This window comes from Apostichopus japonicus, chromosome 7 (assembly GCF_037975245.1).
Source record: "Apostichopus japonicus isolate 1M-3 chromosome 7, ASM3797524v1, whole genome shotgun sequence".
Taxonomy (NCBI): Eukaryota; Metazoa; Echinodermata; class Holothuroidea; order Aspidochirotida; family Stichopodidae; genus Apostichopus; species Apostichopus japonicus.
Genome location: NC_092567.1, coordinates 25036393 through 25057178, shown reverse-complemented (window position 1 = coordinate 25057178; position 20786 = coordinate 25036393). Strand labels below are relative to the sequence as shown.

General features: G+C 34.3%; 1 protein-coding gene across 3 annotated transcripts in view; it reads left to right on the top strand.

The window, feature by feature from the left end:
* Positions 1-20786, top strand: part of LOC139969857 (galanin receptor 2b-like) — a 71810-nt gene that overhangs the window by 22988 nt on the left and 28036 nt on the right. Inside the window, exon 1 of one of the 3 annotated variants that reach the window (XM_071975193.1) lies at positions 7781-8777. The exons of the other annotated variants lie outside the window; for them this stretch is intronic. The gene's annotated coding sequence lies outside the window, so the exon portion shown is untranslated. Of the gene's footprint in view, positions 1-7780; positions 8778-20786 lie in introns of those variants that run through there. 3 annotated transcript variants of the gene reach the window in all.

Sequence of the window (20786 nt, the reverse complement as noted above, 5' to 3'; positions counted from 1 at the left end):
AAAATAAAATATTAAAATTAACAAAGATATCCAATAGATATCCAATAGACAGTTCTTCGTCAAAGGGGCACATTTTATTTGCCAGTAGGGCACATTTGCTATTTTGGAGAAAAAGAAGGTGGGGGAATGTGCCCCCAGTGCCCCCCCCCCCGGCTCCTACCCCCTGCACAGGATAATACCAATAATACAAGTACAAAGCTATACATGTTAGTATGTATACGCAGGATACTATACCAATAATGTATTTATATATGCTCTGTGAGAATATGCCTCAAATTAAGAAATTTTTCCAAGATGTAGTAAAGTGACTTTCAGAATATTGTTTCGTATACGAACATTACGAGGGCTTCTTTACGATTAAAAGAATGAGAATTTCATGATTTTGATCAGTTATTCTTGTTTTCACTTAATTTTCACTTAATGATAGTTGATTTGTTTGAAATCAATATATGTCTTTAAAGACAGGTCTTACACGGACCATTACAAAGACGTCAGACTAATAACGAGTCAAGAATGAACCACGATTGAGTAGAATCACTTCGTCCTCTTACTATTTCTACTGACAAACTGATCGATGTGTCTTCTGTGGATATTCTTGGAGAAGAATAAACCTAACCATCGCCTTGGACTGTTGTAATATATTTCTTCAACAAACGTCCTTGCCCCCCCCCCCCCTCCTCCTTCTTACTCTTCTAAAACAAATAGAAAGAAGCAGGAACGGAAGAAGAAAATGTAGGTCTGTTTGCAAAATATGTAGAAGTCGGTTTGTAAGTCAGTGTTGTATCATGATACTCTCAGCTACTTGTACTTCTGCTAATTGTGGAGTAATTCATCATAGCAATTATCTATCACACCGGTTGTTTGTCATAGCTTGCATTTCCAGGACGTTGGAGAGAGAGAGGGGGTAAGGGAGGGGTAAGGGAGGACTAAGGGTGGGGAAAGAGAGGGGAAAGGGAGGGTAATGGGAGGGGTGAGGGACGGGTGAGGGAGGGGAAAGAGAGGGGAAAGAGAGGGGAAAGAGAGGGGTAAGGGAGGGGAGGGGCATCGCGTGAGGCAATCAAAATCATTAAATATGAGTATTCATATGTTGTGATTTATCGTACTGATGCTGATGGGCCACCAGATGCACGGAAAGCAAAGAATTGAGATTTTGAAATTATTGCTGCATGACTTCACAAAGTGCATGAAAAGAAAATGTATATGTTTTGTTTATCCTGGCTATTATCAGCATAGAAAAATGAATATATTATGCGGTACTGTTATGTAGCCAAAATTTCATAAAACAAATAAAACCAACAGATTTTGATATTTTTTCAAAAGTCAACCACGCACAAAACCAAACAACCTGATCCACTTCCAAAACCAGTTCCCTTACTTCGAGACTGAAACCGTATACTGGTGTGTATCTCATGTCATCTTGCTGTGGTTTACTCTTAAACTAAACACATCTGTACCGCATCAGCAAAAGGAAATGATTGGGCATAAATTATTTCCATAGTTAAGTAATATGGTATGATCTTGTACAACTACAAAAGTGTTGCAATATATACAGCTCTTTCTGATATACCACTGACAAGTATTTAATGGCGTTTTCTATGAAAGTACCAAAAACAATCAAATTTTCTCTTCCTCTACGAGTATTGTAATTAGTTTTGAGAAGAAATATTTCATGATGATCTGGGTTAGTTCTTATATGGACATTAATTTTCCATGTTTCTATATAGTGTACCTTTTGTATTTATCTTTGAGTGCAGGTTTGCCCTAGTATTGCTACATTTTGATTGGTCAATTTTACATGCGCATCATCTTATAGGTCCTGCTTTAGAAGAAACCCGAAGGGCTTTTCAGTTGTTATTTGCTTTCACTCATTGAGATCCGTTTTCGTGACTTTCCTCCTTTTGGAAAGAAGAGACTCCTTAATGCAATTAACTAGCAGCTGCATGTGGTGTTTGACAACAAAAGAGGGACATATACAAATGTTCATATTGAAAGATACAGTCAGATTTGTCACGTGACTCGCGTGTAGCAACCACGAATGCACGATTTGATTGGCTGGACTATGACATATACAAGAAAAAGAAAGGATACAGATTAATTATTCAAAATGGAAAAGAAATTAACGTCCAAAATACTTGGTCTTATTTTATGTTTTCCTCAATTTTTTTTCGTAATAAAATTAATGAACGTGGCTATATGCCTATTAGATGGATTGCTGTATTACTAGTCTAGTCACAAAGATGTGCTTCAACACTCGCATTAACTACATAATGTAATACTAGTCTAGTCACAAAGATATGCTTCAACACTCGTATTAACTATACATATTGTAATACTAGTCTAGTCACAAAGATATGCTTAAACACTCGCATTAACTGCATCTTGTGTTATTAGAATAGTCACAAAGATATGCTTCAACACACGCATTAACTACATATTGTATGACTAGTTTAGTCACAAAGATATGCTTCAACACTCGCATTAACTACATAATGTAATACTAGTCTAGTCACAAAGATATGCTTCAACACTCGCATTAACTTCATAGTGTATTACTAGTCTAGTCACAAAGATATGCTTCAACACTCGCATTAGCTACATATTGTGTTATTAGAATAGTCACAAAGATATGCTTCAACACTCGCATTTAACTCGTAGTGTATTACTAGTCTAGTCACAAAGATATGCTTCAACACTCGCATTAACTACATATTGTATTACTAGTCTAGTCACAAAGATATGCTTCAACACTCGCATTAACTACATATTGTGTTATTAGAATAGTCACAACGATATGCTTCAACACTCGCATTAACTACATATTGTATTACTAGTCTAGTCACAAAGATATGCTTCAACACACGCATTAACTACGTTTTGTATTAGTAGTCTATAGTCACAAGGGATCTTCAAACTCTCGAAAATATATCTTTTTCCAAACATCAATACCATAAGCCTAATTAACGTATTAGAAATGGGGCTGAATTTGTTATTTTCGCTCAAGTCTCATCTTTGATTTCTGGGTAAGAACCCTCCGAGAGCAAATTATTATTTCATTGTGCATTTGTGTAAAGAGAATAACTCAGATATGAAACTTCGTAAAGAGGTATACCAGTGATTTAAACTAAATTTGTTGTGAAATATTTTATGAAATAGGCCTATCACTTCGATAACTGACTAATAACTAGCTTCATTAAAAGAGAAATATTGATCGTCTTATACATCAATATACCAATGTGTGAGATATGAATACCAGTATAAGATAACAGTGTTATTACTTTAATCTTCCCTCCGACTGAAAGCATCACAAAACTACTAAGGTATTCATGGAATTACACGGGCGCCGACCATGGGGTGCATCTCAGGGGTAACCGTATATGATAAATATAGCTGTATAATTAGGGTAATCGAATTCAACGTTCACATTTAATTCCCAGCTTGATTTATAAAGGCCCGATTCGTTGGGTGGCACTGCAGAATTAGAACACCCAAAATGACGTCAAAATGGTACACGAGATGAGATATACTAGGTCTGTATGATTATACTCTATGAATATGCAACATGGTGTTATATACCAGTTAAATTACTATACTTCGCCTTTATGCGAATCGGTTAACCAGGGAGATTGCCAGACAGTTGTATTATGGGACGCTGTATCTCCTTGTTATCGTTAGGGGGAGAGGAGGGAGAGGAAAAGGTTGAATGCTGGTGAGTTGCGCAGCTTGAGCAAGTTCTTAGGACAAACCGTTTGTCATGTTTACCGTCTGATATGTAATTAAACTGTTTGGTTGGAGTACTGTGTCGCTTTAAGTTTTTGATTATTATTCCATTCAATGCTAGTAGTCTTTTCTAATTGATGAGTTTGACATAAAGTACTATCATCGAGGTCGGGTCTTGGGAGAATTGATACCATCGATCACGTCCTAATTATGATTATTAATCTTCTGAATCTTAATTGATTTGTCGTTAGGTCTCTTGAGTTCAGATCTAAAATGATTAACTTTCTTATAGACAAAAATGATTCCATGTGCTAACAGCTGTGAACATTTTTATATATGATCGTATTATACGATGCGCCTACTGCATATAATGTTCCCATTGGCTAACATACTACATATTCGCACTAATTGGATCTCTAAGAGCCTGAGATGTTTTCGCAATTAGGCTAACACTATACCGCTCACTGGACTGGCAAAATGACGTTATTGTTATTTGTGGCACACTCAGTGTTTCGTTCTACTTCCCTTCAGGGGCTTCGAGCCAACTCCAGGCCTGGGCGACAATTATGTCACAGCTCTCTCTCTCTCTTCATTGTTGAAATTATATTATACAAATGAGAATACATTATTCTTTATCAAATGATTATCCCGGGACTCAAATTGAGCCCGGGCCCAGAGGATGTAGCCCCATGACACCCGCCCAGGTTCTGTCTGAACCGCTTCCATGTAGATGTATGAGCCATCAGAATGAGGTCGAATCTCTGTTAGATGAATCCGAACCTTTACACTCACAGAGAAAGATATTTTCATACTCTGTCTCCAGAACGGTCGCATGCATGGAGGGGTCTAAACCTGTTACAGTGTGGGAGGACAGCACAGCACAGCCCAAATGTTTCGCACAACCAGTATACGGGTAATAAATTGCCCACGGTTTGCCAAACTGCCCAACCATTCTCTAGTCTGCAATACTCTCTATATGTACACAGACTCTTGGTTGGAGTTACAACCGTACCTTATGCAAACAAGTAAAAACAGAGTCCGTCCATATATAGAGCATCAAGAGAGAAAATGAAAGTTGTAAAATTGTCTTTTAGGTGCATTTGTCATTTCTACTGAAGCCTACATATGTCAATAAACTAAAGAATAATGGGAAATCTTGCCAAGTGACAGGATCCAAGCAGGGCAAAGATATTTCAGATGAAATATTTCCAGAAGTTTATAGAGTGACGTTAATTCATGTAGTACCACGTGGACTGTTTTGATGCTTAAAGAGCAGTGATATTTCATATTTGCAATATATCAGGATTACAAAATTATAGCGACGTATAGCAAGCCACTTCACATTTTGGTTCTAACTTATGCAAATAAGTTCTGCAAATAACTTACAATACTTCTGCAAATAACCTACAATACTTTTATATACATATTATTGTTATTTTACATATCAACTGCTTTACTTTTTCTATGTATAAATACCCAATAAAACGTATCTACTTCATATTTACAATAAATCTGCAAAGATATGTAAAAGGATTCATTTAAAAGAGTTTAAGAAATCTTCAAATTTACTAGAACGGTAACAGTTGACAGGTAATGACTTCTATTTTATTGAGAGTATTTTAAAATATGTACGCTTGCTTGCAATATTTGACATCAGTGCATAGCATCTTACCTCACTATTAAATAAGAATAATGCAAGGAGGGCGTCAAATAAATCCATTGTAATAAAATAAGTATGAGAACCATAAAGGGGAGCTTCATATTAAGAAGGGCAATTGTTTCTTTTCTAAATTTTTCCGCGTTACTTTATTTTGCGGATGGCTGCTTTGTTTGCCTTTTTAATCTTTTGATTTGCTTTCTTTATTTTTTCTATTAGTCTCTCGTGTGCCAAGTAAACTTAAAATAGACTACCTCTTTAAGATTTTCAACACGGCTCTACGCGAAAATTTCAAATTTCAACTATTATGTATTTGCATAATTCACATCAGGTGCGCATATTTTTGGATACAAGAAATTCAATAAACACCAAAAACAGAAAAAATAAAAATAAAGCAACGAGCAGGAAAAAGCTGAAGGATGTTGCATTAGGAAGGTGTTACTTTCCCTTCATGTGACATATATTAAGTTACACTCCATTCACGCCTGCATGGTTATAAAACTTTTAGCCCGAGCTACTAAAATATAATTTCCCAAAAAAAAAATAATAATAATAAGAAAACTGTAATCGACAGAAAACAGGAAACCGCACTGCCCTATAACTAGCTGTATTATTTTATTACTTTTCTCCGCACTGTCCTATAATTAGCTGTATTATTTTATTACTTTTCTCCGCACTGTCCTATAATTAGCTGTATTATTTTATGAAATTACTCCGCACTGCCCTAAAACTAGCTATATATTTTGCTTCGCACTGCTCTATAACTATAGCTGCATTATTTTCTCTCTCAATAATTATATCCTTTCATACTCCACCGATATACACAGAATGCCACCCTTCACTGCTTTATGTTCATCCATATTTATACTCCACCAATGCCCAGTATGTAACTATTCATTTTTATATTAATATACTTATTTAAACTCTATAAATGTCAAGTATGTGTCTCTACATATTCATACTCCTTCATACTCCACCTATATACACAGAATGCCACCCTTCACTGCTTTATATTCATCCATATTTATACTCCTCCTATGCCCAGTATGTAACTATTCATTTTTATATTAATATACTTATTTAAACTCTATAAATGTCAAGTATGTGTCTCTACATATTCATACTCCTTCATACTCCACCGATATACACAGAATGCCACCCTTCACTGCTTTATATTCATCCATATTTATACTCCACCTATGCCCAGTATGTAACTATTCATTTTTATATTAATATACTTATTTAAACTCTATAAATGTCAAGTATGTGTCTCTACATATTCATACTCCTTCATACTCCACCTATATACACAGAATGCCACCCTTCACTGCTTTAGATTCATCCATATTTATACTCCACCTATGCCCAGTATGTAACTATTCATTTTTATATTAATATACTTATTTAAACTCTATAAATGTCAAGTATGTGTCTCTACATATTCATACTCCTTCATACTCCACCGATATACACAGAATGCCACCCTTCACTGCTTTATGTTCATCCATATTTATACTCCACCTATGCCCAGTATGTAACTATTCAGTTTTATATTAATATACTTATTTAAACTCTATAAATGTCAAGTATGTGTCTCTACATATTCATACTCCTTCATACTCCACCGATATACACAGAATGCCACCCTTCACTGCTTTATGTTCATCCATATTTATACTCCACCTATGCCCAGTATGTAACTATTCATTTTTATATTAATATACTTATTTAAACTCTATAAATGTCAAGTATGTGTCTCTACATATTCATACTCCTTCATACTCCACCGATATACACAGAATGCCACCCTTCACTGCTTTATGATCATCCATATTTATACTCCACCTATGCCCAGTATGTAACTATTCAGTTTCATATTCATATACTTATTTTTACTCTATAAATGTCTAGTATGTGACTATTCATATTCATACTCCTTCATACTCATTCATACTCCACATATATACACACTATGCCACTCTTCACTGCTTTATATTCATTCCTATTTATAGTCCACCTATTCCCAATGCATCTAAAATAAAAAAAGTTTTTTTAACATGTGTTTATGCGCCTTTTTGATTTCAACCAGTCACTGATATTATGACGTTAAATTCTTCCTTAACTTTTCTCTGGCGCAGAAAACTAACACAAAATGCACAAGAGTAAAGGAAGTCTCACTGTATGTGTATCTTGTTCTTTAAAGTCCACATCGTCGATTTAGTAATATTGCGAGAAAACTCGTGTAATAGCATACTGGCTCAATGACGTAATATACAAATAACCAATCAGCATATACCACCATACCTTGCAGTAACCATATTTAACTATGAGTGATATTTAGCTATAACGGGGCGCCTGGGTTTCGGATATATTATTATACCGCCATCTCGAAGGCTTCAGTATGAAAGAGTCAATGATATGAGCGTTTTGTTCACTATACTCAGGAAGTGGAGGTACCTTGCATATTTTCGTTTTACAAAATAAACTCGCACACAGTTGTAGGCGACAAAAAAGCCTTGATTGGTTAGGCTAGACGCGTTCCTGGTACAGCCGTTTCCTGCTCTGTTTTACGTTAACTCTTAAAGGAAATATAATATCGCGGAGTTTCATAACATTTCTTGTCGCTTGAGCGAACAGGGACTAACTAAATTTTTACATATTCAACATTGATGAAGATAGATGTCAAACTTTAAACCAATAAGAGAACTTTTGTCTTGTAATTTGATCGTATTACTATGACGATATGGATTCCGCTAGCTTAAGGGCAAATCTGGAAAAGAAAGCTAACCCGTTTTTCATTTGTTCAAGGTAGGACAAAGAACTGACTATAACGGCGATGTTTGTGAGTTACACAAGACACGCAACGCTATTAACGAATTTTATCAAGCTGTAAAATTCAACATCCGATCCTTTGAATTTTTTTTTTGTGGCTATCCTGCAATTGCAGTTTCTCTTCTAGAATTGTCTTGGAGCTGACTTTTTGATACGTTTTTGAGGATTTTCATTCGCTTCGTTTTTAAAGAATTGTTTATCACGTGATCTTCTAACTTATCCAATAACATTTTTGATTACCCCTGCCTAATTCCTCAGTTCTCGGTCATTAAATGTGACATAAATGTCATAAAATATCGACTCCAAACCGAAACGGAAATGAATAAATGTTACATTTTGACAAGAGAATTCTCTCGCAAGTGATGAAATTTCTCAATAAAACACAGAATCACATAAATATATAAGAATAACGGACAACATTTGGATTGGCTCAGCGTCGAATTAACGATCTATATAACTGTAACGAAAAATGTGCGACTTACCTTTCACCAACAATACCTTTGGATTTTCTGTAAAGAAATGAGAAAATCTTGGATTTCTTGTAAAGAGATATTTTTCAAGATTAACTACGGTTTGTAACTTTAACTTTTTTGATTTATAGTCCTCTCTTTTTCATTTAATCCATTATCTAAATTTCGTTTTGACTCGTATTACACAAGTAAGAGTTAAATGTCATCATTTTAAGATTGTTTTGGGAATAAACTCCTCTCACGTTGTGTCATAACGTTTATTGTGGTTTTGCGGTAATCAGCAATGCAATATATCAATGAATTACTATCGAGTGTCAATAACTCTTATATGCATTTTGATATCGCCCTAATTAAAGTTTTTTCCATACGAATCGATAACAATCTCATCTCAAATGAAATCAATCCGATTCTTTTAACCTCAACATTCTTTGTTGCCACCAGATGCTTTCAGGTGAGCAAAAAATATTTTGAAATTATCAGAGAGACAGACGAACCAGCTAGAAACGGTTAAAATGAAAGGTTTTGAGAGAACACAAAACAGAGAAATACGTTTGATTGTATGAATTAATAGAGATGTTTCACATCAAAAACTCGGAATAGTATATCTTAGTCGCAAATTCAAAACAAGTAAAAAATGTAACAATCTTCATATTATTAAATGCAGTAGCTTGATTTACTTAAAAGAATAGTCCAGGTCAAAATTTCTTTTTTGACATAATCTAAGCATTTTGGATTTTTGGTGAAATTTGCATTCAATTCCTATGTACCGTTTTTGAGATATTGTTAATTGAAGTTGCCACCTTTCCGTACCCAAAAGTGAACTTGGAGCAAACAGGTGTGACGTCACTGTTGCACACTGATAAGTAATGATTTGTTTTCCTTTAAAATTTACGTCTAATTTTATACTCCACAATTGGATGCATCCATAAATGTGAATGTACCATAGGTATTGGTATTTTATAAACTTCACATCCCCTTTAGACAAACTAGTAAACCTATCCAATCAAAGGTCAAATCAATGGACTGAAAAAAAAAAGCAAAACATTATTTATCAGTGTGCAACTATGACATCACACCTGTTTACCTCAAGTTCACTTTTTGTAGAATATCAGATAACTTCAATTGTTAATATTTAAAAAAGGGTACATAGGAATTGAATGCAAGTTTCACTCAAATGCTTAGATTATCTATGTTACATATAAATGGACTATTCTTTTAACGAGACAGGGGAATCCACTAGAACCAAACACATTGGTGTTAAGTGACCCTGTCAGATTATCGAGTTATGAGAGATGGAAGTTGTCATTTATCTAGTTTGGAATGTGAAAGTACCTTTCCTCCATGATCCAAATGCTTACACAAATATTTGAAATTTTAAAATTAGAACGAAGTAATTATTCTCACACGTGTTGGTTTGATTCGTTGATGAGAGCCGGTACAGCACCCGAGGCAATTATGTCACCCTGGTCCCCTTGTCGAAGTTACTCTCTTTTTTTCTGATTTAAGTATATTATGAAATGAGAATACAATTTTCTTGATCTCATATATTTCCAGTCACCACCGGATATTCCTATACCCTCTAATTCACCTGCTTGGGATGTTGAGAATAGCATCAAATTCATAACCAGTACTCGGGCATGAAGATCATGGGCATAGATATTTGGTGCCTTAATTAATTGCCATCACATTTTGAGAGATACTCGATAGGTTTTTTGAAATTGATTTACCAAGTGCATCTACTGGATCAGATGAATTGACCCAAGCTGCATAAGGAAATTGGTTAGGTTCGTCTAAAGTTCAATCAGTACTCGAGAATCGTTGACCACTCTACTGGCAGTCAAACTGATGCAATGATAAAACATAAGTTAACTTACAAGTATAGCGACAAGCCAGGCCATCTTGATATGAAAATACTGAATATTGTTTACAGTCAAGTAAAATATATCACTTTTCTTAATTGGCGATCGACACTCGAAGTGAGTATGAACTTTGTACACATAATGACTCATTTTTTCCCCAAGAGCAGACGAAAAACACTTTCACAGAAACCAGTTGTTTTAATGAAACGTTGCCTACCACCTGTTGCATAAACACCCCCCCCCCCGCCCAAGGTATGAATTGAGCTCCCTTATCCGTCATCTAATGGTAGAGTATTGTGCCATATGCAAGACTATGCCAAGTTCTATGCAAAACACTACAGTTAAGAAGGTTGGGCAGGCAGGATTTCCCAATCTCTAACGTGCATCCTTTCAATTAACGTTTGCTTTAGAATATTTTACAAGCATGTGTCTTGAGTGAGGATTTGTAAAAAATAAAAATAAATTTCAAAATAAAACTAAATTTCTAATAACGCAGTTAAAGCTTTGAACATCATTCTGTTTCATCTTTCTTATCCGCTCGTTATTATATAATTTTTAGTTTCAGTTTCATCTTATCATATAAGATCCTCATCCCACTAGTGTCGCTGCTGGTAAAATATATTCTCTATAATGAATGAATTGATGAATTATGAATATACAAAACACTGGAATTAAAGAAACCAACGTTTACTATCTTGGTCAACCTATACGCTTCATTACATGCAGGAAGTCCGATTGATTTTGCAACCATTTTAATCTGCTCTCAAATGGACAAAAATACCATTAAGTACAAAATTATAAAGAATAAATCACGAGGCCTGGTATGAAAACGAAGGCAAAACAGTAAATAAATAGATAAATATTCCCGAACCTCCTGAATTAACATTTAATATAAAAACAAATTAATGAAACCTTTTCCAAGGTCTTGTTAATAGCACTGCAATGGCTTTTTATGAAAGTCACTTTTAAGTCATAAATAAACAAACCAATTATGTAGTAATACCGAAGGCCATTAAAAAAGTATAAATAATATATTCCACTTGACTAAGCCAACTGGTTTTTAGTAAATAAAGGATTCCTTATTGCTTACCTCTTTTGATCTATGTGCTTTCTGTATGTTGTGTGTGAATACACTTATATAATGGATTTGACGGATTAATTTCTAAATAAATTATGTAATGTTCATTGGTAAACAAATTTAGAACGATGTTGTCATAATTTTATCAGTCGTATAAGCTTAGCTTAAAAACTATCAGCAAAAACTGGGGAGAAAGAAATTCTACTATTTCTCAGAAAATCAAGAAAACTGATTGGAAAATTATGAACAGAGTTTTAAAAAAGAGCAAAGAGTTCCCTTTTCCCACCTTTTTGGAATAATGATTCGATTCTGCAGTCACTACAGGATTATACGTAAGCACTAATATCGATTGAGATAAACATCAACTATAGCTGCACTTAGAAGTTCAATTGCAGGTGTAGAAGTTTGAACTTTTGAGCCTGGTGTTTGAATCCTGTTCTAGTCAAACATTGATCTGTTAACATATACTCCCTTTACGCTCTTTACAAACTTGCGATTCAAACTCCTGACCTCATTACCTGACCATTGATATAGTAATATTCAAATAAATCTATTCTTTGTGCGTAATTTATGGATATGTGCCACTCGCTGTAATACATCCTAATTTTAAAACTCCGTGTTAACGTCCCCTCCGGCGGGCTATTTAAATAGCGCGTGATTACTATATCCAGTATTAAGTTACTTATTGCTCCCTGTTGAGTCTTGATTCTATATTGCGTTATAGTTAATTCTGTACCGGTTTTAGTTTAAGTAATATGTAAAGAAAAAGATAATAAATTATTCTTGCCTTGCACTTAGGTAACTACAGGCTTAACATTCATAAGTAAATATCTTTAAATATAAATAAATAAGGTCAGCCAATCCTTTTTTTGATTATTAATGGATGCAACTGTGAATTGACAAATTTTCGATTTGCTTGGTCGAAAGAATAATAGGACTGGACGGAGGATTTCGAAGCCCGGGATTAAAGCACGCTTCATTCTCTACCTAATATTTTATTTTCATATAATGTTTTCTTTCCTACAAAAAAAAATCATTTACATAATCGAGACTGAGATACAGGTCTACATGAGGTATTATGTTTGTATAATTAACTTAGTGAGGTATTATGTTTGTATAATTAATTTAATTTTAGTGAGGTATTATGTTTGTATAATTAACTTAGTGAGGTATTATGTTTGTATTTTAAACTTAGTGAGGTAATATGTTTGTATAATTAACTTAGTGAGGTATTATGTTTGTATAATTAACTTAGTGAGGTATTATGTTTGTATTATTAAACTTAGTGAGGCAATATGCTTGTATAATTAACTTAGTGAGGTATTATGTTTGTATAAATAACATAGTGAGGTATTATGTTTGTATATTAAACTTAGTGAGGTATTATGTTTGTATAATTAACTTAGTGAGGTATTATGTTTGTATAATTAACTTAGTGAGGTATTATGTTTGTATAACTAACTTAGTGAGGTATTATGTTTGTATAACTAACTTAGTGAGGTATTATGTTTGTATATTAAACTTAGTGAGGCAATATGCTTGTATAATTAACTTAGTGAGGTATTATGTTTGTATAACTAACTTAGTGAGGTATTATGTTTGTAGATTAAACTTAGTGAGGTATTATATTTGTATAATTAACTTAGTGAGGTATTATGTTTGTATAATTAAATTAGTGAGGTATTATGTTTGTGTAAATAACTTAGTGAGGTATTTTGTTTGTATAATTAACTTAGTTATTTTATCTCGTGTTTGAAGGAAGATTATTCCAAACAATTTTCATTAGCCTGAGGGTTGGGATGCGGAGGAGGCGTGGGGTTGAGTCGGGGTGGGAAGGGAAAGTAGAGGAAGGAACGTGGTAAAATATGGGTCTATCTCTGAAATGTTCCCATACTATAACATTCATTCATTCTATAGGTGCAGTTACAATACATGAGAGGATGAAATCTCCTCCCCACTCCCCCCCCCCCCCTCATTTCCCTATAACCTCTAGCTGGACACCACTCAGCTCCTAATATTTAATGTCGTCTCCCGTTAATGGAAACAACTTGAAACAACAAAATACCCTCTTATAAAAACTGTGTGAAATTTGACAATTTAGTCATTGGTTTGATCAACTATATCAAAGTGACGGTGTTTATATACATTGCGAAAGGAATTGATTTAAAATCCTTTTGCCGGCCTGTCTACTAAAGGTCACGCCCTGTATAACACAATAATAACCAAATAACATATAAACCAAATGGTACTTTTTAAGAAAAAGTCGCCCAGGAAAGAACCTGGGCACGAAAACCAAACTACCGAACGACTGATCCGCTCTCAGCCCCAGTCCCCTTGCATCGGGACTGTGACTGTGTGATCATCGTCGAGTGTGCATAACCATTCCCCTCGAAAGGGAACAGATACTACACATGACCTAAACCAAATGGTAATACAAAATAAACAGCAATGCTGAGTTAATTAAGTAGGAAATATGTGGATTTAGTCACTTCTAAGATAGTAACTCCTTAAGTTTCTATTGAACGATGAAACAATGCTAAACGTACTAATGTCCTGTGGCAATCATGAATTCCAGAGAGAATTCACAATTTAGCTTTGTTCGTTCTAAAACGTGATGTGTGAAGGTTATCAGGTTATTATATCGGGGAGAATCGCAGAAAATAAATTAAGAGGATACCATAAATGTGCCTAATTATACAACGAAATGTTGTGATACGAACCGCTACTTGTGTGGGTTGAAATAGGGGCTGATACCCACAACCCTACAACCCCACAGCCCACAACCCCACAGCCCCACAACCCCACAGCCCCAAACCAACGGTGGATCAGCGAGTGTCACTACGGCTAGTGTTTGAGCGTTGCATAGAATTAAATGAGAATCGTGTGATTAACAAATTATGTAATTACTAAATTTCCAAACACATTGTAGTTTTCTGATTTGTGACGTCGGCCTAACGTTAATGTATGGTCATAAACTTGATTGCATCTAAAATATCTTGAATGTCCAAAATCTAATCACTGCGCATGTTCAAACTAAAAAGAAATAGCTTCCATGAAAATTTACTCTCGGCTTACAAACAGGAACATGTGCCAAACATCCTGAGAAAATTTGCTACATGCGACTTTTGAAGTATTTTTGGGAGTCATGTTGTCTCAGTTGTGCAGGAAGAAAAAATGTTATGATCAAGCAATCAGATATGATATCAAAGATAAACATTACTAAAAGAATAAATGATTTATCTTTCATTATTATTCTCCTCATTGCTTTCAAATTACAATTGGTTTAGTTCACATTTTAGTCCAGAGGGTTTGCGAAGTTTACATAATATTTGTAAATATCGTTTAGGCTTATTCTGCTCCATTAAACATTCTGACGGTGCAAAAATGGATGCACAATTTTCATATGAATAACAAAACTGTTATTGTGAATCTATGAAATCACACATGTTTGCTGAAAGTTCATTTTTTATCAAGTTTATGTAGGTCAGCAATTGTTATAAAGTAATTGAATGCAATCAGCTGTATCGGTAGACTTTGGCGTAGACTATAGGCTTCTTTTCGATTAGTCATACATACATTTCTTCCTCGGCTGACTATATAAAACTGTTTTACTATGTAATTGGTTTTAAATAGACCCAGCAGAATATAGGAAAAAACGCTTTTATAAATGATTAAGACCGATGGACTATGATTGATAGTTTTACAAGTATTGTATTAAAGTATCTTTTATTCATTCAAGTTGATCATGATTTCTTGCTGGTATTCATAGCATGCAGATCATATACATGCTATACACAGACAATATACATTGACAATACACGGGCCTACATAGAAAGTTGTACCTTCAAGTTTTACGGTATATGGAAACGATAACTGTTATTAATTATACAAACCTCACCATACGGTTTTTTTTCCTATAAACCTACATTCAATTCACGATAATGCCATAAAATATTACGCGTCTTACATATATATATATATATATATATATATATATATATATATATATATATATATATATATATATATATATATATATATATATATATATATGTAAGACGCGTGGGATTTTATGTCATTATCGTGAAATGAATGTAGGTTTTTAGAACAAACCGTATGGTGAGGTTTATATGTACTAACACATAAATACCGTAAATTTCACTACATTTTAACCACCGTAATGACAAAGGCGCTCTTTAAAACAAAATATCGTTTAACTAAATAATCACCCTACCCTCTCCCCCCCCAACCCCCCCCCCCAAAAAAAAATAACCAAAAAGAAAAAAGCCATCGCACGATTGGTTGGATGTATACATTCTTGTATGAAACAGTTTATCCCACAACTTTAGACATTATACCGGTTAATGTTGTCTGTCAAAATCAGACTCGACTTGGCATTGTGATCAAAGGGACAGATCACATGTACAATTAGGTAAAAAGCCACTGGAAGTTTGACTATCAAAGTAGTCACTTACTGTAGTCACCATTAATTGAATAGCTTTACTATTTAGAGTAGATAAGGGTTGTTATCATACAATTCCTCTATACCACATCATATCGTGACAAGCCAAACAGGAAGGCACGTTTGAAACACTTATAGCGGTACCAGCCAAACCTAGTCATCTATATGAAACAATAAAGACTATAAAAGAACACGATACTATGACATTATTAGTTACCTGAATATAAAATCAAGCTATGAGGATGATGTTATAGGAGAATTTTGCTTTTGTTATATTCAGCTACATTGATGTTATGCAACAGAAATGTATGATCACACTATGACTTAATGCAGTTCCATGAACGGTTCCCTGACTAAGACACGTTTTCCTTGCATGTAATTATTCCTTTATAAGAGTCCATTTGTGGCATATGTGAATTCCTGGCTAAGAAAAATGGATTAATGATTACTAGATATTTGGTTTTATATGATAATTCCTGAATAACATAAATTTTTGTTTGGTTTCTTATTTGAATTCCTGTCAAAGAAATAGTGTTGGTTTCATGAATGTATTTCTGACTAAAAGACGGATGGTCTCGTGTGCGTGAATTCGTGACTATGAGACTTTGATTAGGCATGTAAGTTCCTGAATAAGAGACCTTATTTTTGGTTCACATATCATTTCCTGACTAAGAAAATATTTGGTTTCATGTATGTATTCCTGATTAAGAACACCTTGTTTTCAATTCCTGACTATAATTCCTGAATAAGAGACTTTGTAGTTTCTCATAGGATTTCCTGACTAAGAGATCTGTGATTCATTTAATGTAATAAGGCCTGCTGCAGTGACGTTTGGTTGCTTGCTTGAATGCCTCACAAAATATTCCTCATAAAGCTTATTTAAGTTATAGATTTAATCTGCTTGCTATAAGAGACATTTACGAAGGATTTAGATTAAAATATCGTACTAGTTGCTTACTCTCAGTGTGAAAGATAAAGCATATCAGGCTATAGTAGAGAGCATATCAGGCTATAGTAGAGAGCATATCAAGATATAGCAGTAAGCAAATCAGGCTATAGTAGAAAGCATATCAGGCTATAGCAAAAAGCATATCAGGCTATAGCAGAAAGCATACCAGGCTATAGTAGAAAGCACATCAGGCTATAGCAGAAAGCATATCAGGCTATAGCAGAAAGCATATCAGGCTATAGCAGAAAGCATATCAGGCTATAGCAGAAAGCAAATCAGGCTATAGCAGAAAGAATATCAGGCTATAGTAGAAAGCATATCAGGCTATAGTAGAAAGCATATCAGGCTATAGTAGAATGCATATCAGGCTATAGTAGAAAGCATATCAGGCTATAGTAGAAAGCATATCAGGCTATAGTAGAAAGCATATCAGGCTATAGTAGAAAGCATATCAGGCTATAGCAGGAAACATACCAGGCTATAGCAGAAAGCATATCAGGCTATAGCAGAAAGCACATCAGGCTATAGCAGGAAGCATATCAGGCTATAGCAGAATGCATATCAGGCTATAGCAGAAAGCATATCAGGCTATAGCAGAAAGCATATCAGGCTATAGCAGAAAAGCCTGTCTTCTATTAGACCACAGTTGTTTATCGTGAATGGAAATGAGATTTCATTTGACGTCACATATTCGCCGTTGGCATGTGACGTCATCTTAACATGTTGTTGAGAATGTCAAGTGTTTAACTCTATGTTAGTTCCTTGTTAATGTTCTCCGAGCTATCGACCCGAAATATAAATTGCATGATTCACCCTGGTAATATCCCAATAGACTTTATCCCTGCAGTAGGATTGAATGCTATACTATCGCACTCCTTAAAACCTTTCTTCGGTATAACTTCAAGTGTCTGCTCGAGGCTAGGGAAGTTTTCTCTTTGAAAAAATCCCGAATACGTTTGTAGATGGCGATGGTTTACACTTTTTGTAAATGAGGGAACAGATTGATTAAAAATATACACACGACAAGGAGGGAAGTCGTATTGAGAAACCACACAGGAATGATAAACCACTTTGCAGAGTACATTACGAAGTGAAGTGAACTATATATGAGAATTCATGTATACACTTAAAGGGTGACTACAATGCAGAATTTTCATAGTTCGGTTTTCAACATATTCAGCTTTAAAATATACTGATGTCTGTAATGCTCCTGTAAGGCTAACTTGATTTCAACGTCGACTCGTCAGTGCGGGCCTAAATATTAGTGTTTTCCATGTTTTTCTTATTAAATGCTCATAATTCAAAATCAGTATGCTCCTTTGATTCGATATGAATTTCAGAGAAACCTTAAAAGGTACAATTTACCATGTATCCTCCAAATTGTAATGCATTGTAAACATGTTATTTGAGGCAATTAGCGAATCGATTATTCTCATTTATCGATTTTTGTTTTCGCACTTGAGGGACTGATCGAATGTTTCGTGGGTTAGACTGAATTCTTCAGTCGCTTTACTTTGTTAGATTTAGACGTTTAAATAGGCATTTACAGAATACAACCCTGGATAAACAGCAGTGATTTTAAAAGTCTATAACACATCCAAATTACTCTTGTCCCTAAAGTCACACTTTAATATAGTTCTAATTAATAACACGGAAAAATACGAGTTTTAGAAAATGTAATGTAATTGACGACAAAATATTCAATCCCATTTGCAGATCGTAAATGTTACGTCATCGATAATTCGTAATTCATAGCAAAGCAGCTGTGCTAAAAGGGTATTAGTTTCACAACTCTTTCAGAATGTGAACAATGTATTGAACTAAGTTATTGTTGGTCTATATATATATATATATATATATATATATATATATATATATATATATATATATATATATATATATATATATATATGTATATATATATATATATATATATATATATATATATATATATATATATATATATATATATATATATATATATATATATATATATATATATATATATATGTATGTATATATATAGAGAGAGACTATTAACAAATTAGGAAACAACACGATCTGTGAAAGGAAAATAAAATCTTTTGACAAAATGAAAAAATCACACTCACCATGCATGTGATTCAATATCATGGAGTATATATGACGGATTTAGTACTTACTGGCAAAATGCAGTCAAACACCCCATTTGTAAGGTCGTGAGATTTTGATAGTGAGGGTTTCAGCCAGCAGTGTTGCCTGACACTGGGATATTCCTTCATAAGTGTAAATGAGTCGGACATTACCTCTTCCCAAAAGTCCGTTTTTCCGGTGCTTCGGTTCAGAGGCGGTCTGACGAGGAGGATGGACTGTTATGGGAATCATTCGTTCGTTCTGTCAAAGCACTATAGCATATTCTGTTTAGACGAAACATAACGGAATATTGACTTTTTCTGTTAAGTTTTCCTTACAATTTCTTCTTGTCAATACAAGATTATCTTTCACCGATACTTCAATATAAATTTACAGTAATTCTTACATTATTTACATTACCTGTCTTCATTTTACTTAGAGGAGTGATTGGTTTGTGTGTATGTATGTGTGTATGGTGATGTGTGTATTTTGCATTTGTGTGTAGTGGAGCTACATGTTCTCAACATTCATAACTTGATGTGAAGCCTAAATACTAATCTGTATAGGAAGTTAATGTGAAGTACAGGTTAAGAGAAAGAAATTCTTCATTTGATTGACATAGATTTAGTTAATTTTATTTTTCTTTGGATTCATTGATATTTACTTAGATACAACGCCATGGGATATTTAGTGATACTAAAATAGTTCGTTTCCCTCTTTCTTTAGTGGCGGCGACCCCTAAACTAAGACCAAAAAAATCGTCAAAAAGGAAAAACATTACCATTAATAGGACAGTACATAAGGTGTGACATCACATACATAGCAGTGTTCTACCGAGCGCTGTGCTTGGTGGACTTATCATAATTCGTGGCGTAGTTTTCTCCAAGGTGTTACCTGCGGAACAAGGCTTAATTATGAAGCCGTTTGTCCTAGAAAAATTTAACACCTGTACAAATAGGGCCTGATGTGTTTCCATGCAGTAATTACCTACTTTTAAATGACTCGTCCTGAAATTCCCGTAGGAAATCAGAATAGGACATAGAAGAAGCTGGATATATTTAGATCAGGATATTGACAGAATTGTCAATGCGTGTTAACTATAAGATACTAATACATAAATAAATCCGGTTATCTTATTGGTCTATTTATACCAATAGTTCACGTGCGATGGCACGAAGGATAATATATATTATAGGATAGATTATACCTATGGAGTATTAGTTAGAGGGATTAAGGAAAGGGATATGTGTGGGGATGGGGGTAGAAGGAAGGGGGGGGCTCATAAAAGTACGGTCTTAGTAACCTTAGTAAATTTAGATAATATTGCCTATGTAAAACATAGTACGTTGTACGATTGTACTAAATTCAACTCTTTTGACGTGGTATTCCAATAATGTGGCACTTTTTAAGGAGAGAAAAATATGATAAACTCTTAGTTACAATCCCATCTCCATATCATATTCTTTACCTCTAGATATGGTTGTTTGAATATAGGCTGTGTTTACAACATATATGCTACACCCATCATCGCCAAAGTTCCTTTCCATGACGTGGATAGCTTGCAATGACGTCATGACATGTGTTCTTCGATAGCTTTTTACTTTCCTACTAATAAAGTTCTTGTTGATTCAGCGTGGAAATGTGATACTT